The sequence below is a fragment of the Spermophilus citellus genome (assembly GCF_964194105.1).
Source record: "Spermophilus citellus genome assembly, chromosome: X".
Classification (NCBI taxonomy): domain Eukaryota; kingdom Metazoa; phylum Chordata; class Mammalia; order Rodentia; family Sciuridae; genus Spermophilus; species Spermophilus citellus.
The window spans coordinates 101015487-101043070 of record NC_138190.1 but is presented as its reverse complement, the minus strand read 5'-3'; positions in this window follow the sequence as shown (position 1 = coordinate 101043070).

Here is a 27584-nt window from a genome sequence, read left to right as displayed (position 1 = left end):
TGCCACACTTTTCCACCATGAAGTTCTGCCTCACCTTGATCCCTGAATGGAGCCAGCTTTCTGTGGACTAAGACCTCTGAAACCATGAGCCCCTAAATAAACCTTTCCTTCTCTAGAGTTTTCCTGGTTGGGTCATTTAGTCACAGTGGGAAAAAAAGCATACTAAAACAGAAATTGGTACCAAGAACTGGAATCATTGCTGTGACTCACCTGAACATGTGATTTAGAAGTTTTTGGAGCATTTTGCAATTGGTCATAGGGATTTTGAGATGCTTAGCAGTGCAAGCTGGAAATGCTTTAGGTTGTTGTCAATGGAGCTTCATGGCTGATTCTAGTGGGAACTCAGAAGACCAGAAATAGGACTGTGGACAGTGAAGACAGGGCTCAAGAGGGTTTAGAGGAAAAGGAGAACACTGTTGGTAATTGGACTAGAGGCCATTCATGTTCACTCTGGTTGAGAGGTTGTCTGCCATTTGCCCACGTCCTAAGACTTTCTGTGAGGCAGATTTTAAAAGTGGTGGACTTCTTAATCTGGTGGAAAATATTTTTCTAAAGAGCATAGTATTCAGGAGGTGGAATGCATATTGCGGCTGGCAGCATTTAGCCAATTTATTGTGATAATCAGAAACAAAAAGCAGAGTAGAAAGCTTTGTAAAAGTTGGACTTGAAAGGCATTAGTAAAACTTACCTAAGGAAGTTGCACTTCTTAAAGACATTACCACCATCAAAGAAATGTCCATGACTTTGCCCAGAGATGATATGAAAGATGGCTGAAGGGCATCTTAGGAATTGGCATAACCGCACCATCCCAGACTCAAGGAACTAAAAGTAAAAATTTTCTTAAGAAGTGACCAGTGGGGCTCCCTTCTTATACAAGGGGGCATAGGAGGTTTCATCAACATTCTCCGCCATGCAGACACTCAGAGGCTGCTGCAGCAAGGGTCCCTGGAGGCTTGGTTACTACTTGAGATGGTGGCATACCTTCTAATCAACTATGTAGTGCTGATTCTGCAAAAATGCAGGATGTTAAGATTAGGAGTCCATGGAGGCTTCCACCATAATTTCAAAGGAAGGCATAGGAATCCAGGCAAAATGCAATTGTGCAAAGTATAGATGTTATTCAGATTTATTTATTTCAGTTTTTTCCCTCTACCACTTCTGAAAGAGTTCTCTGAAGTAAACAATTAATTGTAAGGAACCAAAACATTTTGTTATAGAAATATTAATCTTAATGTAGTTTTTGATCCAGATGGTGATGGGAGTGGCAATGTACTAATATATGCAATATAAAACCTGCTGAGGGCCATTGCCAAATAGGAATGATGCATCGAAATTTCCTTGCCAGCGTACCCCATGTTAAATGGACTTGCCTTGGAAATTCGCTGTGACATTGCATGTGTGTTTGAGAAAGGTGACCCTGCTCAAGGACGAGGGTGGATCCAGGTTTAGGGTGTATCCTGCAGGTTTTAGGAAGTATCCTGGTTTAAGACAATTTGGGTTTAGGGCATTCCCGGTTTAAGACAATCTGGGTTTAAGGCAGTTCCAGGTTTAAGGTTATTGCTGCTGGGAATAGGGTGTATCCTGCTGCCTGAGTTCCTGTTGAGTTCTCGTGGAATTGAGAAAGTATTTGGGACGTGAATTGTGCGGCAGAACTTGGGATTTCCCCAGAACGTGTGTAGAGGCCGGTGTGAGTTCGGGAATAAAGAATTGCTGTTTGAATCTACAAGGTGTGTGGTGGCTCCTGATTCTGTGCCCAGCCAAGACTGCGGCAAAAACCTTATGTTTTAAATGTGTGAATCATTCTGAATCCTTTAACTTACTGATATAGGACAGATTAGGCTGAAAACCCAAGGAGTTTTCAGGAAGTAGATTTATTTAAGCTTCAGCAGTCCAGATGGGCTACTGCCTAAAAGTCTCTGAACAGGAGGTCTAGAAATTCTTTGAAATTTACACCCAGTGGGGTAGGGGATTTACATAACAGTGACTGGTTACATAGCAGGTAATTTTTATTCCATATTCTTAGGCTAGACAGAGGTTTCACAAGTTTTTACCAAGAAAATAGAAATAGTAAATTTTATGCAACAAGTTCTCTTGAGATACAGTGTGTCATACCTTTTATTTGTAAACCTGGCATTTACAAGAAAGATGATGCTTCAAACCACATTGAGCTCTCTTCAGAAATTCTGTGGAATTTTGTAGACACCCTTTGCAAAACCATGCTGATAAGAAGCTTAATTATGATGAGGATCTCTGGAGAATCTTAATTATGACTTGTTGGTGGAGAGGACCTGGGGGCTGCATCAGTATTTTGAGCTAAGTAATTGAAAATATGCAGTAGTGTTTATGTAGCTAATGCAATCTCTAATGTTTAACTTAGAAGCATTCTCTATATAAACATTAAAACATACTTCATTCATGGATCCTTAAAAAATTCACCTTAATTGTAGCTTTCTCTTTGAGGAATCTTCATTTACACATAGTTAGCAATTCCTTACTCTATGTTTCCTCAATACCTGATTTATATTTCTAAGATATTTTTAATGTCATATAGATGTTATTTAATTCGTGGTGTCTCTACAATTAGATTATAAATTATTCCAGGGCAATCATTTCTCCACCATTGTCTAATGACAATGACATAGATATTAAATAAATTTTAAATAACCATTTGCTTAATGGTATAATTTTTTAAAATATCATATTTACATGGAATTCTTTGATACTTATCAATCCTTTTATACAAACTATTTCCAATTATTCTACTCATTTTTTTTCAAAAAATTTAGAGCATGTGCTATGTCTATAGAAAACTGATGTCTGTCAGGAGAGAAATAAAATTAAATCTAAGTATATTTTTTAGTATTCAGGATCTGAAAATGTCTGACTAGGAAGATATATACATTTAACATTAACAACAGAATATCATATTCTGATTATGAGTTGAAGGAGTGTACCAACATTAAATACTAAAGGAATTCAAAGAAGGTATGGAACTATAAGACAGAATTCCATAATCTATATGAGCCAAATATTTGTAAAGTGTTCAAAGGAAGATGGAATATATAGAAATAGAAAAGACTAAAGACAACTAACTGGAAGAAAGATCAAGTCTCAAAGGAAAATAAATGACAATATCAATCATAATACCCAAAGGATTTTTGTAAACTCAGAATTTCTCTTGCTTTGCACTCATGGAATTCAATAATTGTGAGTCAGCCATAGACAAAGGAGTCTTTAGCCTAGACTTCATTCACAAGATATATTCTATTGACAACATTTACCAAAATCTGTGGTTCAGATGATTTAAAATGTGGATTCTTAGGCTTCTTCTCAGCCTTTTAAAAATTTAAATTCTTGAAAATTTGCTTGTAGTTTTGTGGGTTTATTTGTTTGTGTATTCATTGTCTATTGTTGCATAACAAGTTACCAAGAATTTGTTAATTTCAAACAAAACCCATTTATTAGTTTACATTTATGTAGGTCTGAGGTCTGGGCACAGCATGTTTCAAGGTTTTATCTTATTTGAGATTAAGTGCTTCTTTTTAAGTCACTTAATTTATGGGAAGAATCCAGTTTCTTATACTTATAAGACTAAGGCTCCTGCTTAGTTTTGATTACCCAAGGGCTATTCTGACATGCTAGCAGCTTTTTCCATTCCTTGTGAAATTAAATATTTAATATCTCTAATCAACAGTATCTATATTAGTGTTTGTTTTATAACCCAGGATTCAGAGTATTGTGAGGTGCATTTTACAACACTGCCATTTTTAAAGAAATACTTATATATGACAAAGCATTAGAAAAGAAAAAGTGTTTGTGTATTGTAAAACATAAATCTCTCTTCTATTCCTAATTCCTAATCTCTCTCTCCTGCTGCAGTCTGGCTGGGCACAAATCACGAGCCACTCAAGCAGGAACAAACTTTATTTCCAAACTCACGCGAACACCACCCACGCGGCCCTTCTAGGCACACCACACACCAACCAGAACTCAACAGGAACTCCTCGAGAACTCAAAATTCATCATCTTAATGGCTCGCTGGCGTCACCTCTCAACCACTACTTCTGGCAAAAATGCCATGCATCATCCTGACTCGGCTGTGGCCCTCAACATCTCCCCCCTTCTGTTTAATTAAACAACAAGCATGTGGCTTAGGGACCGTGCCTGTCTTAGGTTGTCCAATACTACATATGGTCCTTACCCGTCATCGGATGAGCTGACCTTAAGGCATCAGCCTCCTGTCTTAGGTTGGTACCATTGCAATTGGATGATACCCATCATTGACTACCGGTTCAGCATATAGCCATACTTGTGGATAGGCCTTTGCACCAGTGGGGGGATGAGGTTCTTTGCCTCACCTTTGTTGGCCCCCAAATTTGGCCTTTGCACCAGTGGGGGGGGTGAGGTTCTTTGCCTCACCTCTGTTGGTCCCCAAATTTGCCTTGATGCCAGTGTGTGGGGGGGTGAGGTTCTTTGCCTCACCTCTCTTTGCCCCCAAATTTGGCCTTTGCACCAGAGGGGGGGGTGAGGTACTTTGTAAAGTACCTTGGGCTTATGTATGTTTTTTGGACACATATGCCTTTCCACAGCACTAAGCCCTGATGAATCCAAATTTTAAAAGTTTAGAGTAAAAAGGGTTATTTTAAGTTTATCTTTGGGGGATATATACCCCTTCCCAATTACCTCTTTTTGGATATCAAATAAAGGTCCCAACTCTCCTGTTGGTATGCCTAGATAAGGCCTTATCCAATTTATGTCTCCTAATAACTTTTAAAAGTCGTTAAGTGATTTGACTTGATGTACTTGTATTTGAATTTTTGGTGGATGGAGCATGGTTGAGGATAATAGAACTCCTAAATAATTAATTGAAAAATTTAATTGTACTTTATCTATTGCTATCTCTAGATTATAATTTTTTAATAAGTTTGTAAGTGTGGCATAACATTCTAGCAATGTGTTTTTATCTTTGTGTGCTAATAATACATCATCTATATAGTGAAATATTTGTAGTTCGGGATTTTGATTTCTAAGTGACTGGATTGCTTTGTTAACATAAATTTGACACATAGTTGGGCTGTTTGCCATCCCTTGAGGGAGTACTTTCCATTCATGTCTCTGATCAGGAACTTCATGATTCAAGGCAGGGACAGTAAATGCAAAACATGGACTATCCTCAGGGTGAATTGGAATTGAAAAAAAAAAAACAATCTTTAATATCTATAGCTAAAACGCACCAGGTTTTTGGCAAAGCAGACAATTGGGGAATCCCCGATTGAGCAGGTCCCATAATGACCATTTCATTATTAATGGCTCTTAAATCTTGCAATAATCTCCATTTACCAGATTTATTTTTAATGACAAAAATTGGAGTATTATGGGGAGATATGGAAGGTTGTATATGTCCCTCCGCTAATTGTTGTTTGACCAGGTCATGGGCTGCTTGTATCTTTTCTTTAGTCAGGCGCCACTGAGGAACCCATACTGGCCTTTCTGATTTCCAAGTAATTTTTATTTTCTCAGTGACCCCTCCTGAAAACCCAACCCATGTCTATCTATTTCTTGATATATTTATATTGGTGCTGCTATACCTTATTCTTGTTCTCCTAATCTTTTTCCTTTCCTAAAACCTTGTCTAGCCATAATAGTGGGCACATTTTGATGGATGCTATTTGTTAATGTCAAACCTAATTGATCTAAGACATCTCGTCCCCATAAATTTACGGGAAGATGATCCAATACATATGGCTGTATAGTTCCTTCACATCCTTCAGGATCCTTCCAATCTAATACCATTGCGCTTCTATTGGGATTAGTCGCCACTCCTAGGCCTCGAAGCATTTGAGTGGCTTGTTGTAATGGCCAATGTTTTGGCCATTCTTGATGAGAGATGATGCTCAGGTCTGCACCTGTATCCAGTAGCCCATTAAATTCATGTCCTTGAATATTTAGTTTTAGCATTGGGCGAGAATCTAAGTTTAAAGAAAGCATAGCCCAATCTACACCTGTGGAGCCTAATCCCCTGGAACCTCTTTCTATAGTATGGCTGGAAATTTTATTATGTAGGCTGGATATTATTAATAACTGTGCTATTCTATCTCCTGTTGAGATTACTGATATACCCCTTGGAGAACAGGCTATAATTTTTATTTCACCTTCATAATCGGGATCAATTACCCCAGGACTTATCAAAAGTCCTTTTAGAGTCGAAGAACTGCATCCCAATAATAAGCCTACTGTTCCTTTGGGAAGAGGTCCTTTTACTCCTATGGGAATGATTTGAACTCCCATCTCTGGAGTTAGTGCTGCTCTGGTGGAGGCCTAGATGTCCAGCCCTACGCTCCCTCTGATTTGTCTGATGAGGGATCTAATGGATAATGTGTCCTGGGCACTACCATGATGATGTTGTGGGGTTCCTCCAGTGCCCCGTATATTTGTGGTCGTGGGCCCCAGAGCATTGGGCCCCCCTGTCCGTCTTTTGGCAATGGAGCCTGATGCCTTTCTCCATGATATCGTGAATAATCACCTGGTCCTTGTCCGTTTTTTGATAATGGATCACCCTCTATGGTGGTTTGAGAATGGCATTCATTAGCCCAATGTCTCCCTCTATGGCATCGTGGGCAAATACCCGGTATCCTACCCTTTTGATATCTAGTTTTGTTAAACTCTCATCCTATGGGGCAATTCCTTTTAAAATGTCCTGTTTGTTCACAATTTTAGCATATTTTTGGCCTGGCATCTAAATCCTGTTCTACTGCAGCTACCAAGACTTGCCCTTGTTCATTAATATCTCTCATAATTTAATATATGTGTTTAAGTCTTCATGTTTCCATGGTCTAATGGCCTCCTTGCACCATCGATTTTCTTGCTCAAAGGCAATCTATTTAATTAATGGCATTGCTTGCTCTGTATCTCCAAAAACTCTGGTAGCTGTTTGAATAAGCCTATCTACAAATTCAGCTTAAGGTTCATTAGCTCCTTGTATTACCTTAGATAATTGACCTTGTTAATCTCCATGTCCTTCTAAAGTCTTCCATGCCCTAACTGCATCTGCAGCAATTTGTGAGTATATGGCAGGATAATATGCAATTTGTTGCTGCTGACCCTCATAAGGTCCCTTTCCTAACAACATATCTAGATTTCTCTGAGGATAACTGGCTGCTGCATTTCTCCTAGCCGTCTCCATTCAAAATTCCTCATTGGTAACCTTCCATAACAGGTATTGTCCTCCATTTAGCACAGCTTTACACATCCTAGTCCAATCTGCTGGTGTCATGTTCAAGTCGGTGATGGATTCGACCATGCTTACAGTGAAGGGTGCTTGAGAACCATAGGTTGTTATAGCCTCTTTTAGCTGCTTCACTGTTTTGAAATCTAAAGCCTGTTGAATTCGCTGCCCTCCTGCCGTCTCAAATACAGGGCATGCTAATCCTTGAGGTCCTGTCTCAGGATCCGGTCTGTCAACTATGGGGGTTGGGGGCCCCCCAGCATATGTTGTCTCCATAGGTGGAGCTTTTGGTTGGACACTTATGCCCTCTGGTGATAGAAAGGTGTTAGTAGCAGCCTCCTGTTGTAACTTTTCCCCTGATGGCTTTTTCTGCTCTAAACTTTGGTGCTGATAACGTCAAGGTTGCGGGTTCGATCCTCGTACTGGCCACCATATCCCGCAGTCTGGCTGGGCACAAATCACGAGCTACTCAAGCAGGAACAAACTTTATTTCCGAACTCACGCGAACGCCACCCACGCGGCCCTTCCAGGCACACTACACACCAACCGGAACTCCCACCACTGGAACTTCAGCAACCAATGCAAACTCTTCAGGAATCCCTGCAATTGCTCAACCAGAACTCAATGGGAACTCCGTGAGAACTCAAAAGTCATCATCTTAATGGCTCACTGGCATCACCTCTCAACCACTACTTCTGGCAAAAATGCCATGCATCATCCCAAGTCGGCTGTGGCCCTCAACAGGTTTGATCCTCAGCACCACATAAAAATAAATAAATAAATAAAGGTCCAACTACATCTTTATCTAGATCTATCTATCTATCTATTTAATTTGACTTTTATGTTTTGATTTGGTTTATGTTATGATTTTCTGTGCATTGTACTTAATTTTTATGTGGTTGACTTCATGTATTTTCTTGATTTCTATTTTATCCACTTATAGAATATCTAATAAAAATGACCCTTTGACTTTTTTCTAGAATTGTAGCTATTTATTTTACAGATATATTTGATCTACTTAAGAAATTATTTCTCAAGAAACTGGAAAATGAATATCAATATCTTTTCTGATATTCCTAAAGCATTGATACTAAATATGTTTCCTTCTATGAACCTGTCCTTGCAAAATTGATTCCTATCACTTAGTAGCTTGTGCACTGAGCTCTTCATCTGATTGGCTTTGTAAAAGAGCATGTGGTGAAACTGAATCTAGTTGGTAGTAATGCACTAAATATCTACATATCTGTTCATATTAGTTAGACAGGAAATTATCTCTTAATCTCCTGAATTAGAAAATTCCATGCTATTTTATGGTGACTTTGTATTGATGGTAAAAAAAAAGAATCCTATCATTATAAATTTGGCCATGGATTTTGACAGAATTATTCATATCTGACTCAGGCATTAAACTATGTATGAACCCTAAAAAATATTTACATATGATAAATACAAACTTGCCAAAACAATTCAATTTTTAATTAACACTTGACCAGCTTCTAAAACAACATATATTTCAGTATTTGTTATATTTTTATTAGTTGTTAATGGACATTTTTATTCATTTATTTATATGCAGTGCTGAGATATAAACCCAGTGTCTCACACTTGCTAAGCAAGAGATCTACCACTGAGCCACAACCCCAACCCCCATTTCACTTTTTATTAAAAATTAAAATGGTTCATTCTTTTTTAATTGAAAGTGAAATTTGAAACAGACACTGTAACAGTGAAAATGGTAATTAAATGACAGCTATGTTAATATGCAATATACTACAGCTTGAAAGGAAGGAGAAAGAAGTATCAAAGACTAGATCTCATTGAAAACATGCCAGTAACCAAGGCAAGGACTGCCATTTCACGTAAAATAGATTACCAATAGCTGTAAGAGAATAGAGAATGACTTGCACCATATTGGTAAGTATAGCAGTTATTCTTTGTGCATGCAAAAAGTGATCAACACAAATTTAACTATAATAAAAAGGAAACATTAATATATTAGTTTCAACATTAGTGGATAGGATGGCTACATTAGCAATAAAAAGGTCCTTCATTTTTATATAGGAATTTTGTTCATCTGAATTTTTTCTAGTTCATAGTTACATGTGTAATTGTTAAGTTGGAAAATTGAAGAAGTAAAAAAAGTTAAATCATAACAAGAGATCATTTCTAGTTCATTATCATGGAATCTAGAGCTGAGAACATTCTAGACTGAACTGTATTCAATGACAATCACCTTATTGCATGAATGTTAACCTTGGGAGCAGTTAAAGACATTTAATTTACCACTTTTTTCCTAGATGATATTCATGTGGAAAATACCGATAATATTTTCAGATTCATCTTCCTAATCAATTTTGAAAATATTTGCTCTAATTACCCTATCATCTCTACCCCACAGTAGTCTGTTCTCTGGGTAGAGAATCTACATGAAACGTATCATTATAAGTTTTTATCATTCTTCTTTCCCTCTTATTCCTTTCTATACACAGACTTATTATTAAACTTTTTCCCTCTCTGCTACTTATCATGGAAACAAAGATTCTTAAATATAGAAAATCCTTTGGGATCAGAATCTTCATTTATTTATATATGAAATCTTAGTTTATTCAATGGCTAAATGCCTGCACCAGTACTATCAATTCAGAAATATTTGAGTACTTTAAAAACTGAGAACTATCATCAAATAATTGTAGTAAGTACTGTTCTGTACAGAGAGGAAAGTAAGGTGACTATATTTTACATACAGGAAAGAAGAAAGAGTTAATTCTGCTTAAATCAATCTTACAAAGTTAATTGGTTTCAGAATTGGGCTTTGAACCAATATCTTCCTATGTCAGAAATCTCTCAACATACAGTTTTAAACTTTGTATAGTTTGAGACTTTTAGTATCACTTCATGATAACAAGTAGGCTTCAAATGCTGTTTTTTTGATTATTAATTAATTTTGGTATTCAACAATTACATTCACTGGTGGCTATATACTAATGGAGGATAGGGATGATGCATAATGAGCAACAACCAAAAAAAAAAAAAAAACAGGTACCAGAAATGGAGCACATAATCCAATGAAAGAAGAAAAATTAAGCAAGAAACATACACACAGTAAAAAATTAAGCCAAAAGGAAATGATGCTATGAACCTACATAAGACAATCTAATTTATATGGCATGTATGTGGGGGAAGTTTTGGAATGCAAGTAACCCAGATCCCTTCCCCTTCCCCCAGGCTGCTCTGCCACAACTGCTAAGTAAACAAGATTGCAGAAGTAGAAACTAGCAGGCAGAAACTGTTAAAAGACATAATAAGGAAAAATAAACATCCTAGAAAGGAGTATCCACTTCAGGGAATCAGGGATAGAATCTCTGAGGATAAACTGAGATTGAGCTAAGAGAAAACAAATGAATGAGAATCAAATAGTTCAATAAGGAAGAGAGACAGAGGAATATAATATTCCAGGCAACAAATAGCATATGTGATGCCATCCTGACAAGAGGGAGCATAAATGACTGGCAGCTATCCATTAAATTCACTGTGGCTGTGGAGAGAAAGTGTGATGAAGAAAGGGAGGAAGTGAGGGAGAGGCAGAGATAGAGTGGGTGGGAATGGAGACAGAGGAGTATTGTAAGCTGCTTCTTGTAAATTCCTTCTATCTGCAGGATTAGGAATCCTTCAGGGACAATGGACAAAAACTAGCTTTTTAAAACCATAGGAAAAATGTCATATTTGATGACCTATGATATGTCATATTTTAAAAATAAGTACAATCTGTTTAAATAATGTGACAGGCTGTAAGAAATAACAAAAGGAGGAAACATAAACAATAGGAAAAATAAAGAAGCACCAAACAAATATAACTTATGAGTAACATTTAAAAATGCTACCATATATCTACTTATCCTACTTCTGAGTACCTATCCAAAGGAAATGAAATCAGCCTATAGAAAAGATACCTGCTTGCCTATAATTTTGGATTACTCTTTTTTGGGGTGCTTTTTCATTACATATAATGGATTCATTGCTACACATTTGCATATGCACACAGTATCTCAATATAATTTGGACTGTTTTATTCCCCAGTACCTCCTCATTTTGTACCTTTCTCTTTTGCACTCTTCTACATGTCCATATTTATTGCCCCACTATTTTCAATAACCAAGATATGAAATGAACTTAGCATTTCATCAACAGAAGAACGCACAAAGAAAAAGTCCTATATATCCACAATAGAATATAGAATTCATCTATAAAATAAGAATGAACTACTGTAATGTTCAGCAACATGGATGACACTAGAAATGATTATTTTAAGCTAAGTGAGTCAGGCACAGAAAGACAAATCCTACATGTTCCATTGATATGTGGTAACTAAAAAGTTAATGTCATGATATTAGAGAGTAGAATAATGGTTGCAGATACAGGGAAGGGTTTGGAAGAAGGGGATTGAAGAGGGGATAATTAACATGTACAGAGGTGCAGTTGGATAGGAGGAATGATTTCTAATGTTCTGTAACACAATAGCATAAGTGTGCTTGGTGACAATTAATTGTATATTTAAAAATAACTATTAAAAATTTTAAATGTTCTCAAAACAAAAAAAAATAATAGATATTTGATGGATTTGCCAATTAGCCTGATCTTAGCAATATACATTATATACATATATTAAAATGCCATATTTTATCCTGTCAATATGTATAATTACTGTATGCATTAAAAAATTTAAAAATGCTATTTAAAAAAATTCATTTTTACCCCTACATACAAAAAGAGGAAAGTTAGAAAAGAAAATTACTGTTTGAGGGAGGTGGTTGCAAGCTAGATTTTGGGGGGAATTAAAAACAGTTTATTTAATGGCAAAATGCCTGGACCAATATAATCAATTCAGAAATCTTTGAGTACTTTAATAACTAGTAACTATTGTCAAATAGACATAATAACCACTGTTCTACAGGGAAGAAAACAAGGCAACTACATAAGTATTAGTATTATGTGTTAGAATAGGATAGGAAGAAAATTTAATCAGGGAGTTTTGCAGAATAAACACTATATTCTGTTTACATAGTGGTGTAAGTAGTTCTCTATTTTTGTGAGTGTAAATGTAGCTTCTTATACACTAACCTAAGCAAGAAGTAATTTTGAAGTAATAGTAGTATAGAATTTATTTCAGTAATTTCAAAGGAAAGTGTGAGCTCAATAATAAAGAGTGTGTTTACGGAGAAAATAATCTGGAAGAGCATTGGCTTTTAATGTGTGACTTTTATTAAAAGACAGATTTTGAGGACATTTTCTTCTCTATACTTACATATATTTTCAATTAAACACATACATATTTTTGGCAGGGTACCAGAGATTAAACTCAAGGACACTCAACCCACATCCCCAGACTTTTTTTTTTTTTTGTATTTTATTAAGTTGCTTAGTACCTTGCTATTACTAAGGCTGGCTTTGAATTCGCGATCCTCCTGCCTCAGCCTCTGGAGCCCACTGGGATTACAGGCTTATGCCACCATGCTCAGCTATGCATAGGTATTTTTAACATTGTTTTACTTCTTATTACAAAAGTTTTTCGTGTTTGAAAAATCTATAGGTACAAAAAAAGAAATAAAATGTAAATAAGCTAGAGAAGACTATAGTTAATATTTCATGCATTTCTTCTGGGTCATATTTTTACCTATTTACATTGTCATATTTTGGTAAAATTGGAATCAAACTACATTTTCTAATCATTAACTCAATATAATTTTTAAATTATTTTTTCACTCATTTGTCTTAATAATTTTATATTATCCATTGAATAAGCATGACTTGTTGCTATTTTTTTTGATTTGAAAAATATTTTGAATGGTATAGTTTGGATATCACATTTCTATGCTTGTATAAAGTAAGGCTTTTTGATCACATTCATATATTTTCATCTTTCCTCTGACTTTTTCTACACATGCACATAGTTAAATATGTATACATTAATAACTTATGAAAAACACTAAGTGACTCAATTTCCAATTAACTTACAATGCTATATATTTCCAACCTGATTCACATGCAGTAAGATTAATGTGTTTTATTGAAAGAAGATATAGTACAATTATTTTGTAATAGGACCTATTTTCCATACATTTGAAATATTTGGCAATACATATTTTTAAAATACTCTTGTAGAATTTTCAGCTCTAGGTACCAACATATAGCACAATGTTTGGAGGCTTTTCTTTTTTTACTGTGTGTGTGTGGTATTGGGGATTGAACCAAGGACCTTATGCATTTGAGGTAAACACTACCAACTAAGCTTCCCAGCCCCTGTTCAGAGGCTTTTAAGATCTTTCCCTAGATTTTAAAAATTTCCAGGTCTAAATATTGCTGGTTACTTAATACTAAATTGACTGGAACTGAGGTTGGGAGTGAAGATTGGGATCATGCTAGGAACTGAGCCATAGGCAAGTATATGATAAAGCTCCACATTATGTGCCAATTGGAAAACAATGTTAAGATGTATAAAAGAAAAAAAAAAAGAGTTGGGAACTTAGAGTTTCTTTACAGCAAACTTGAGTTTGGGTTTTTGAGAGGCCAATTGTCATGCTAATGGTGATGCTTTCGCTCATTCTAATTGATTTGCTATGTGTATAAATAATAGTATGCTTTCATTTTAAAAATACTAAAATTGCACTGCTGCAACCTATCCATTGAACAGAAAATATTATAAATTTCATTTGATATCCTGTAAAACACTGAAAAACTTATTGGTACATATTCTTTTAAAAATACTTTTATTTGCTCTTTTTAGTTATACATGATAGTAGAATGTATTTTAACATATCAAATATACTCACATTTCTGGTTGTATATGATGAGGAGTTACACTGGTCATGTATTCATATGTATTCATAGGTAAGTTATGTCCAATTAATTCTGCTGTCTTTCCCATTCCCATCTCCCCTCCCACTCCATCCTGTCCATTCCATATTGTACATATTCTTAAAATATTTACCAAGATAATATGATTATGAAAAATTTCTTAGTTATATAATTTGATATCCTGAATACCTGATACATTTTACATCAAATACCTCCTATTTTTTTCTATCTATTCTTGTTGATTAAAACAAAATCCATATCAAGAGTATATTCAACAAAAATTTTCACAAAACTTAGATTAGTTTCAGTCTTAGTCATAATCTTGAATCCATTCTCAATTAACAAAATACTTGCTTTACATTAAAAAGGGAAAAGTACTTTCTGAAAGGCAATTACTCCAACTGACTGATTTGAATCTGTTTACATTTTAGGTGTTTCTTGCCGCAGTCTGGCTGGGCACAGAATCACGAGCCACTCACAGCTTTGTAGATTCAAACAGCAATTCTTTATTCCCAAACTCACACCAACACATTCTGGGGAAAAATACACGTTCTGCCACAAAATTCACGTACTCCACCAGGCTTTGAATCCCAAATACTTTTTCAATCCTATGAGTACTCAACGGGAACTCAAGGATCGGGCGTGCCTGAGGCAGCAGGATATGCCCTATTCCCTATTCCTGGCAGGGTACACCTTAAACCTGGAACTTCCCTAAACCCAAGGACGGGATACTCCCTAAAACCTGATCAGCTCTAAACCCGGATCTGCCCTGGTCCTTGAGCAAGGTCACCTTACTAAAGCATACATGCAATATCACAGCGAATGTCCAAGGCAAGTCCATTTCCATGAGTCCTTCCTCTAAGCAACATGGGGTATGCTGGCAAGGAAATTTTGATGCGTCATTCCTACTTGGCAATGGCTCTCAGCAGTTTCTTTGATTCTTTTACCTGACTTTGTTCCAAAAGAAGCTAAACAAAATTGACTACTATATACATGTTTTTGTTATTGTTTTTGTTTTTTACTACTGTTAGTTCAATCATAAGAAAAAGCATAACTTATGGGACTTAAAAAGCTAGTCTTAGAGGCTGAAAATATAATTAACACTTATAAGAACATCTGCATTGAAAGCACTGGCCAAATTTTGTAGCTTGGACAGATTTCTATTTAAAATGTTGTTTTAGTTTCCAAACTCAGATTAGACAGTGCTCCAACTAACAAGTCATCTCATATGACTAGTTTCTGAGGAATGAACTCTCTGGGACTGAAAAAGGTCACAGGCATATTTTTCAAAGTGTGGCTGTTAAGTTACCTATGAAAAAAGTAAATCAAATACTTTTATCAATGTCTGTTCACAGACCTAAGTCACTGGGAATCTTTTCCTCTGTCTGAGAATGGATAGGTAGTGCAAAGAACATTAATATTTTGTTGAATGAACCTATGTAAAGTGATAGCTCTTTCATTCCCTCCCTGCAGTGGCCATGTTGCATATTCCTATTGTATATCAAGCTCCTCCTTGCTAAGATCTTCCCTCTCTTGCTCCCCTTGTATGTTACTATACTTCATCTACACAAGTCAATTAGATATTTTTTTCTGTTCTATTTTTATCCTGAGAAAGGAAAAAAATGCTCAGTGATTTTTATTAACAACAGCCCCTCAACAAACTTTGTTTTCTGAATGTGTACTGGGCCACTATCAAATTGGCAAATCACTCATCACTTCTGCCCCAATGCTTCCATCATCAGCTTTCTAAACTGACATGGCCTCTGGTTCCACTCTATTGTTATGTTTGCCATCAGTTTGGCACTCACTGCTCTGATATTTCAACAATATCATGTTGGATATTTTGCAACTCCCTGAGCTTCCATTCATCCTTGCCTGTTGAACCAAAATTGCACAAATTTCAATGAAATATGGCAGTGGCAAAATTCTAGCTGAGTGTCTCATTCCACCTCTTCTACCATGTTCTCTAAATCCCAGTGCCAGTATTTTTCATCTCCCCTGTCATATCAGCAACAGTGATCACACCATTTAAGGATACATGATGTGGGTCACGGATGCCTTCACAAGGAGGATAATTTAATCCTGGCTTTAGATTGGAGGTGGAATTTCCAGAGGCAGAGATAGAGGAACTATGTATTTCCCAAAGAGGCAATAACAAAAGTGAAAACATGAAATTTTTCCTGGGACCAGCGTTATGCTATAATACTATCAATATTATCTCATAGTTTCTCCAAATGTGAGTCTCATGGCAGCTTCCTGAAATCATTAGTGATGCTTATTTAAAATTAAGATACCTTCATACCCCCTCAGATCTAATGACTCAGAATCCCTAGGGTTAAGGCCTGATAATCTGCATTTTCACAAAATCTATATCAAGAGTATATTCAACAAAAATTTTCACAAAACTTAGATTACTTTCAAAGTATTAGTCATAATCTTGAATCCATTCTCAATTAACAAAATATTTGCTTTCCATTAAAAAGGGAAAAGTACTTTCTGAAAGGCAATTAATCCAACTTTCTAGATAATTCTTTGAAACTATAAATTTTGAGATGTCAATGAACCTTTACTTTATTTATATATTTATATGTGGTGCTGAAAATTGAACCCAGTGACTGGCAAGCTCTCTACCACTGAGCTACAAACCCAGCCCCTAATTCTTAAGTCTTTTTAATTTTGATTTAATCATTTTGCATGGTGAAAGATAGGGATATAATTTTATTATTTTACATATGGATATCCAGCTTTTTTCAGAACCATTACAAATTGTCTTTTATACAATATACATTTTGGCACCTTTATCAAGCATCAGATGACTTGATATTTGGATGTGTCTTACTGTGTTTTACTCTATTCCATTAATATTCATATTTTGAAGCCAGTACCATCCCCAAGCTGATTTTTTACTATAGCTCTGTAGTATAATTTGAGTTTAGTTATTGAGATGTCTCTTGTGTCACTTTTCCTGTTCAGAATTACTTTAGGTATTCTGGTTCTTTATACTTTCAAATGAATTTTTTCTAGTTCTGTGAAGAATGTCATTGGTATTTTGATGGGGATTGTACTGAATGTGCATATTGCTTTTGATAATATGACCATTTGAAAATATTAAATCTGCCTAATCAAGAACATGGCAGTTCTTTTCATTTTCTGAGGTCTTCTTCAATTTCTTTCTTCAGACTCTATAATTTTCACTGTAGAATTTTTTTTTCACTTTCTTGAGTTATTCTTAGAGGAATGTCAGGCCAACTGGAATTCTAATGTAAGGTGAATGAAAGTAATGTTTTAATTCCTCACAGTGCAGTCTACCAAAATAATTGAACAAGTGGTTGTCTGACAAAACTAAACAATGTTTGCAGTCTCACAGTGCAAACAAAACAAAATAGAACAAGAGTGGGAAGCTAAGAGACAAAGCATTTTAACTGGTACAAAGTCAAAACAAGGAAAAATAATTTTCTCTTTCTCGTCTTTCTTCTTTTCTACTATTTGTTAGCCTCAGTCCTAGAACTGCTTATTATTATTATGATTCAACATGAAATTGGGCAGTGGAACTTGACTAGATATCAAATTTTAGTTTCATAAATGCTATTGTGAATCAGAAATCAGAAGCCAAGATAAGATGGTGTTCAATTATAATAGTTTCATTAGTCAGAGGACACAATTTAATGAAAGTTTGGAAAAAGAGAATCAAACAATCATCATTATTCATTTTTCAAAATAAGAGAGTAAAGACAGATTTTGAGAAATGTTTATGAGATAATCATTGCTTATTTCCCAAGCAGTATGAATTATTTCAAGAAATACCAGGTTATGAATTATTATCCAACCAAATGTTCAGCAAAGGAGCTTGCAATACTTAGTGCTTCAGTATTTTTGAGGCAAAAAGTAGAATACTAACTCTTGTATTTCTTAAAATATGTTATCCATCCTCATCCAAGAAGATCTTGGTCTAGCAGTTACCATATTTTATTTTCAGAAAAATTTAAAGCAGGAGTTTTGGAATTGTATACCTCTGGGTGAGATAATACATTTCTTTGTATCTGTTCAACATTGAATTTGTGATATAAATTTCCTGAATATTAACTTCTTTTATTACTTGTGAAAAGAAAATAATATCTACTTATTGTTACCAAAATGTTTAAATGAAGTGATAAAAACTTATTTTTTGCATGTTTAACACTCAGTATATAATAGTTAGCAAGTTTTATTTTTATTACATTGTTCTAATTGTTTTCAGGCATCTTAATACACATATCACCATGACATTTTAAGCAAAAAAAAAAAAAAAGGAAACAAAAAAATTTGGTTTCTAGGTCAAATAGAAGAATTATGTAGTTATTTGTGTCTAACAATTGGGTACAGATAAAAAGATAACTCAGTTTTTCAGGTTTTCATATAATGAGGTACAAGTAAAAAATTTAGAGATTTTAAAAAGTGGTTTTTGCTCTAATCATGTGCTTAGGTGATGCATACTCCATTTCTGAAAGAATTTATCTTGTGATGTACATGTTTCTCCAAGATACTAAAAGAAATCCTAATTTGTAATCCATGTGTAAATTTGATGAGTGAAAGCAATAAATTAAGGCGCTGATTTTATCTTCAGTTTTAATTCTAACACAATATGTACTGTAGAGTAGTTCAATATAGAATTAGAAAACAAAATATGTTAACTAAAATTTTATTGAAAAGCCTAGTTTACCTTACCTGAAAGCAACAAATAATTCACTTTACCATATGAAAAAAGTATGAGAATAATTAGCATAGATGTGTACATTAGTAACACAGAAAACCTGAAAGATTTTTTTTTAGCAAATTGCATTGTTTGTTTGCAAGGTGTAAAGTAAAAATGACCACTGGTGCACCATTGGCATGTGGAAATACAATTTATATCCCAGAACAATTTGCAAAAGAATTAACGACAGATTTACAAGTGGAAAGCTTCATAATGTGCTTGCACCAACTTTACTAATATTACTACGTAGATGAGGCTATATTTAATTGCTAAATGAAGTTGAGGTAGAATTTGATGAAGGATTTGCTACAAATGGTTATTAAAATATATAACTAAAATTTAGTTATAGACAGATTATTATGGCAAGTAGCTACACAGTTTGTTATGCATTCAGAAGATGAACCATACTTAAATTACATGGATTAGAATGTTCAAAGTGGAATTATAAAGCAAATGGCCAAAACACCTGAAGCACATGTTTGAAATGAAGTCTGGAAATGCCATTTCAACTTCATTAAATTGGAACCCGTGAATTTTCATCTTAAACAATACCCCAGGTGTTTTTTAAAAATTGATAAAGATTGAGAGCCAAAATAATTCAAAAGGTTATCAATATATAGTTTACATATAGTCACTTAGATCATGTAAGGAATTTCCCAGCTCTGGAAGTACAATCCCAAAATTATTTCAGAACATACTTGTTGTAAGAGAGAAGCCACAAAAACAAACAAATTGGGGCAGTAAAATAATTTTCATAAAAATTAAGAGTAGTGTACCTTGTTGATGTGTTTGCTGTACTTAGTAAATCATTTAAAACCTATATGAACAAAACATATATAGAGATATAAAAAGAGAAATGTGTTGTAAGGTGTCAAAATCTGTACTCTACTACTTATTAAAATATGACTTTGGACAATTTATTTTACTGCTCTATATCTCAGTTTTCTGTAACATAAGAATAATAATGGACCTATCTCATAAAATTATAGTGCTTGCACAAGATAAAATAAATGTATATCTGATATATATGTAAGATATGTTTTCTGCATTTTCTATATCAATGTTAACATGATTGTTTTTAGGAATATTAGTGTAGGGTGATTAAAACACAATATAAATAATAGTAAAACCAGGTTATTTAAGCAGGCCTAGTAGGCCAAACTTTATAGAATCACTTATTTAGTCTATCAGATACTATTCTGATATGTAATTTACAACCAGATTTTTAACAGATTCATTTTTGGGGGGTGGGGGCAGTGTCAGGAATTGAGCTCAGGGGCACTTGGCCTCTGAGCCATATCCCAAGCCATATTTTTTATTTTATTTAGAGACAGAGTCTCAATTGTGGATTAAAAGCTTTGCCTGGTACGGCAGCCATTTTATAGAGTCTACTCGTAGACTCTCTCCTTATAGCAAATTAAATTAACACAGCTGCTCCCTAAATTTGTACAGTAACAAATTAAATCAGAATGATACCTTTGAAATGGTTTGTCATAATAATCCATCTAAAATTTAAAATTTAGTTGAAAACATTAGCAACAGATTAGACCATTTTGAGCATAGATTATCTGGCTTTGAAGACAAAGTACATGATTTTGAAAAGAAAGATTAAAGAAAAAAAAGAGAGATCATGACCAGACTATTCAAGAAATTTGGGATACTATTAGGAGAACAAGTTAAGAATCACTGGCATAGATGAAGACACTGAAATAAAACTAAAGAAATGCACATTATAATGCACATTATTATTATATTATTATAAAATAATATCAGAAAATTTCACAAACTATAGGAATGAGATGGAAATACAAATGAAAGTGACATTTTGAACCCAAAATAGATTAAATGATGGACTCCAGGATATATTTTAATTAAAATATATAATATGCAGTATAAGGAGAATATTTTGAGAGCTGTAAGAGAAAAATGGGAGGTTACATTTAGAGTTAAGTTAATTAAGATTTCAACTGATTTCTAAACTCAAACCCTAAAGCCCAGGAGAACTTAAAATAATATATATCAATCCATGAAAGAAAATGAGTGACAACCATTTGTTATAACTAATAAAAATAATTCTTTAGAACTGAAGAATAAAAATCTTTCCTGGTAAACAGAACTAAAATAATAAACAGTAAGCCTGCATTATGAAATATACTCTACACAGAAGAAATGAAAAATAAAAATTAAAGCCAACATAGGGATAAATCTCACTAGAAGAAGTGTCAATTAAGGAAGAATCAATTCTGAATTAACTATTAGATATAAATCAAAATGGAATGAATTAAAAATCATGTCTCTATATTAACACTGAATGTAAATGGTCTAAACTATCTAATCAAAAGATAGATTGGAAGAATGTATTAAAAAACAAGGTTCAACTCTATGTTGTTTGCAAGACTTACCCTATAGGCAAAGATATCCAAAGGATGAAGGTGAAACAATGGAAAAAGTATGCCATGCAAATAGATTTTGAAAGCAAGCAGGGATATCTACCCTTGTGTCAGACAAGGTTGATTTTAACTTAAAATTAATCAGAAGAAACAAAAATGTCATTTCATCGTGGTTAATGTAATAATTCAACCACAAGATAAAATGATTATAAATAATAATGCCAAAAATATTAATGCATCTACTTAAAAAAAAATCTTTCTCAATATAAAGAATTGAATGGAGGGGCTGAGATTGTGGCTCAGTGGTAGAGTGCTCACCTGGCATGTGCGAGGCCCTGGTTTCAATAATCAGCACCATATTAAAAAAAAAAAAAAAAAAAATATATATATATATATATATATATATATATATATATATATATATATATATAGATTGAATGGACCACAATACAATGATATTGGGTGACTTTGACACAACCTTCTCAATATTATATAGGACATCCAGACATAAAATAGTCTTCAGAACTAAAAATACTATTAATCTAATGGACCTGATATTAATTTATCAACATTAATTCATTTGTTAGTAAATAAATTCAGTTTTATCTCAGTCATACAAGGAACATTCTATAAAATAATATTTTAGGGCATGAAGTAAGTCTTAGCAGTTACATAAAAGATATTTTGCATCCTTTCAGGTCATAATGGAATTAAGTTAGAAATCAACAACAAGACAAAAATAAATCTTTAAAAATCTGTAGATTAAGAAATACACATTTTTTTTCATGGCATTGGCATTGCACCCAGGGTTTCACACATGCTAGGCAAATGCTCTACCATTGAGACCTATCTCCAGTCCTGTAAATAACACACTTTTGAATGAAGAATGTATCATAGGAGAAATCAGGGCAGAAATTTAAAAAACAAAAATCTTAGAAACATATGAGAATAGAGATGCAACATATCTTAAATTCTGGGAGAGTATGAAGGCAGTTCTAAGAGGAAAGTTTCTAGCATTGCTTTACTATATTAAAAATAGAAATATCACAAATTAATAATTTAATGTTATACCTCAAGGGTTTAGAAAAAGAAGAAGTAATAAACTCCCAAATCAATAGAATACAGGAAATAATTAAGATCAGAGCTGAAATTTCAGGTGTAGTATAATGTTCTCTACTATATAGGACCTGGATCCAAAATTACAATAAAAATCAGAAGAAGAGGCCTGGGTTGTGGCTCAGTAGCAGAGCGCTTCCTAGCATGCATAAGGCACTGGGTTCAATCCCTGGCACCACATAAAAATAAACAAATACAATAAATATATTATGTCCATATAGAACTAAAAATAAAATTTTAAAAATCAGAAGAAAGGCTACAGTTTGATGAATAAGTGCTCATAAAATCAACAGTTTGATGAATAAGTGCTCATTTCACTCAGATTTCAATTAAAAATGTTTAATGCATAAAATCAACTATAATACATGCTAAATAAATGCATTGTTAGATTATTTATTCTATGGGAAGTCTACACAGTTTGCTAACTCCACTCATAAAGTTCATTAAATTTTAATTGCATTTAAATAAGTAAGTTATAAATTGTTGAATTCTATCAAACAGTATTCCAATCAGGTATCTTCACTAAAATATCTTTAGGACTATTGGAACTACTAGAGGAAGTTGTCATTCATACGTGGTTATTTACTTTTCCTTATTGTACAGGAACAATATACTAGAATAGTGATAAAAATAGCAGTAATAATAAAGAAGTAAGAAGTCTTTGGTGATACTTGATTAGATTCTTTAAACTTTAAAATTTTCCTTTCTCGTGAAATTTATGAAAAGGTATTAAGAAATAATTTTAATTATTATTTAATAGCTTGTATCCTCATGGTAATTCACCAAAGACTTACATTTCCTCCTGCCTTAATTTTTAGAATTAGAAAGACAATTTTAAGATTTATTGTTTAACTCACCAAGCACATAGCATTAACACAATATCTAATCTGGCAGCTACAGAAATACAATTATGCAAATTAGTTATTTATTCCCTAGAGAGTCCTAATAGGATGATTGACCTATATAGGCTTAATGTGTTATCTTGTTTCCCTTTACTGTCTTCCAGATGCACAAGAAATTAAGGCTTCCCAAAATGTATTATTCCCTAATTATATACCAAAGGTGCTCTGTCATTCCATGCCAAAAAGAATCAATAACTGTTTAATGCTAGTTTCCCTGATAATATATCCTTGGTATTGGGAAATAGCACGTCTTCAAATCATTCATATGACTTGAGTCTTTTTTTTTAAAGCAACATAGGTCTAATGATATGATTACAGGGATCCTTGAATATATGTTGAATCTATGCAATTCAAAGATCGCAAAAATCTGTTACATAAACAACTTTTTTTAGTGTTTTTGATCATCTGTATATAATGACTCTTATTTGTAAATATATTCATGCCCAGGTAGGTAAGTGTACTGGATTTACCAGTACAAATAGGCACATTGACCTTGAACAGTTTAGCCTTGGGCACCACTAAACATATTTATAATGATCATGTTTGATTTTATCAGTAGACCAAAATTTCATATGAAAGAAAATTGTTTTGGTCACCTCTCAGTTATTTAAATATATTTTATACAGCGTTAGATATATTATAAATTATCTTTTACATTTACCATGCTGCTTTGTTAAAACTGAAGAGTATGTGATATTTATGTCACTAGTACAGTTGTTTCAAGAAAGCATTTTTCTTTTTGTGGAGATAGTTTAAAAGACATAATGTGAGTGCTTTTAAATATGCTTCCTCCTTACTTCATTCGAATTTTGAAATATTTAACATTTGCTGAAGAATGGTTTCAGTGTCCTAGGATTTGAGATGGCATTGTTTCTCCTATGGTCTCTCCCCTCTATGCTACTGATAAAAGATAAACTGAATTGTAGTTATTCTTCTTCATGTACAACTTAATGAGTTACTTCTTATGATGTTGAATAATTATAACTAATAAACAAGACTCTATTATGAAGGCATTAAGACTAGATTAGTGCTCCCAATGAGAGCATTTTACTGCACACCTTGGCAAGTGAATCATCTTTTGAGTCTCCAGGCTGCTAGCCTAGATACCACATTCTGCCTAGTATTTACAAGAACTCTGAAAACTGGTATCCTGACATATTGGAAGCTCTTAAAGGGCATGCTTATAAGAAAGATTTATGCTAGATATTAGGCAGATAATTTCCCTGTTGCTGACCTCAACATTAGAACAACAAAAGATAGAGTGAAGGACATTTTACAAATAAAAATATTTTGTGACAACCATTTGAGTTATTTCTGCACTTGGGAAAGCATCAGATTATTTAGGCACAAATGGAATCTAAATATACTGTCAACAGTAAATTATCATCACCTTAATTTCTAAAAGGCTCCACAACATTTCAGTTTATTTTTTCCCTTTTTAAAATGATTTGTGATTAAAATATATACAACTAATACTTTTATTGATTTTATTTATGTAGCTATAATTTTCAATAAGTTGTTTTGATTAATCCCTAGACTGCATTCAAAAGACATACTAACAATTCCAATGAGATCAACCCATTTTTCCATCAGTAAGTAAAATGCTTATAATTCACTATCCAGCAACAAACACCAAAATGAAGACCAAATGACTAATTCCATAGAATTATAGATTTATAATTAGAATATTTGTTTAATATGATATGTAGCACAAAAGACAAACTCTTAGTTACTCTTTTGTCATAGTCATTAAATACATTATATACAATATCAAATAGTTTAGCAATAAATATACTATTTGAATGTACATATTTTTGGATACTAAATCCAGAATAAGCCTTTTCCCTGTGAAATATTTGATCTAAAATTACAATCCTTATTAATAGTACATTGTTTCTAAAGGTATGATAGTTTTCAATGTGTATTATTTTTATAATGGGTCAAAGTTATACCACTTTTATCAAAATATAATGGAAGAGCAATATGAATTTTTGAGGGGACTAAGGATTGAATCCAGAGGCACTTTAAAACTTAGCCATATCCCCAACTTTTTTTATTTCTTATTTTGAGATAGGGTTTCAATAAGTTTCTTAGGGCATTGCTATGATGCTGATGCTAGCCTTGAAATTGTGATCCTTCTCTCCAGCATCCTCAGTCACAGGGATTAAAGGCATGTACCACCACACCTAGCTCTGAAAAATATTTAATCAAACAGATAATTCACAGACTTGTTGGTCAGCGCTTTTGTGGCTGTTTCTCTACCATAAGTTCAAGGACCCAAGTAAAAGCTCTTGGTTAAAAACAACAATAGCAATATCAAATAATTTTCTTTACTGGCTCATTGGTGTACATAATTCTAGTTGTTAATATACTACTTTGTTTCAGTGATGTTTAATTAGATATGTCCAGACAGCATAAATGTTATTTAAGTCATACTAAATTAACTTCATCTATTTACTCAAATTTATTTTTCAAAAAACTTTTTTAGTTGTCAGTGGACTTTTATTTAATTAATTAATTAATTTATGTATTTATTTATATGTGGTGCTGAGAAGCAAACCCAGTGCCTTGCACATGCTAGGCAAGTGCTCTACCATAGAGCCAAAAATCCCAGCCCAGTCAAATTTCTCCTTAAAATTATTTTTGTTCATTTTTTTGTGTGAAAAAGAACACTTAACATGAGGTTTACCTTGTTAAAAACTCTGAAGTGCACAATACTATATTGTTGACAACAGGAAGAATGCACTGTAGATATCCAGAACTTATCCATTTTGCATAATTGAAAACTTTGTACTTATTAAACATGTAAAATACTCAAACTTATAGAAATGGAGAGGAGAGGCATGGTTGCATTTATTTATGATTTACAGATAAGGGGTTTCATAAAAGGCTTAATATAGAGACGCTTGCTTAAAAAATATAGTTTTGAGTCAGACCTAATTCTGTAATGTTCATTTCTTATTAGTTGTATATTGTGTCACTTCCTCTTTCAGTTGTGCATACATATTACAGGTTATCTCACTCAGAACATATATGAAAATAAAACATCATCTAACTCTCTGGCCATTTATTAGCAGATTAATTTTATATTAATTTAGTCAGAAGTGTGTATTTGTGAATATAGATGGAAAATTTATTTCCTAACTATGAAAGGTTGGCATTAAAACATACAAAATGATGTTTTTATAATTATTTCCATTTTGCCCATTTAAATTATCTTTTTTTATGATGTCGGATACAGTTACTCTCAAACTTATTATACTTGGTAAAATTTAAAAAAAAATAAATAAATAGACATGGAAATAAATAAATAAATAAAACCATAGAAAGTTACACTCAAACTTGTAACATTTGGTAAAATGACAAAAAATCCTCCCCAAACTAGTATGTATTATTTTTTATGGCTTATCAATTTGTTCTCAGAAGTTAATATTTCCACTTCTTTAATATGATATTTCTGTTCGCTAGACATATGCTTGAAAAATACAGACAAGGATTGAGGAACACTTATTTTTTTATGTTGTATGTTTTATTAATCTAAAATTCTTTGTATTCTTTAGTTTAAAAACTAATAATCAGTTCCAGGTGGGAAAGCTGAAGATGGCAGAAGTTAACCAGGCAATGAGTCCCAATCTCTTAACAACACAGAAAGGAGGCTGTGAAGGAAAAGCATAAGTAAGTGACAAAATAAATGCTCTGAGACTCAATATTACAAAGTCTGAGACCTGAGAGACATTAAGAAAGGTTACCAGACTAGAAAATAAATTCAGAGCCCCCTAACCCTGAACCCAAACCAGTGTAGTGGAAAGGATGAGGGGCAACAGAGAGAAAGGTGAAGGGGTAGTCAAAATTCCCTTAAGCTCACCTGCTTAAAAACATTTGGAAAAAATATACAAAATTTAAATCTTGACAGTAACAGCAAGTTTCTTAAAACAAAGCAAATAGCTTAAAAACAAATGGTTAAAAGAAAATTGAGACGCGATCTGCAGCCATCTTGTAGAGCTCTCAGGCAGCCAGTCACCTCCTTAAATCAACAAGGCATCTTCCTACTCCTGGATAGTTGTAAATTAAGCTAGCTGGAAGTACAGCCAGAAAGAACTTCTGGAAAGACCACTACTAGCAGACAATTGGTGAAACTCATTCTACCTCTTCTCATCAAGAATGAAGGGAATGGTTTTGTGGGGACTGTGCTGGAGAAGCAAGCCTAACCCTACTCAGCCTCTCTGACTCAGACAAATGCAGAAAACTATGTGCAGCATTTGCTCTACTCAGACAGATATAGTAGTGAAGCAGTTTTGTCCTCAAGGTGAGGAAATTTGATTCACCAACCCCAACAACTGGCATTGGAGGAAAGTGCCATGGGAAGC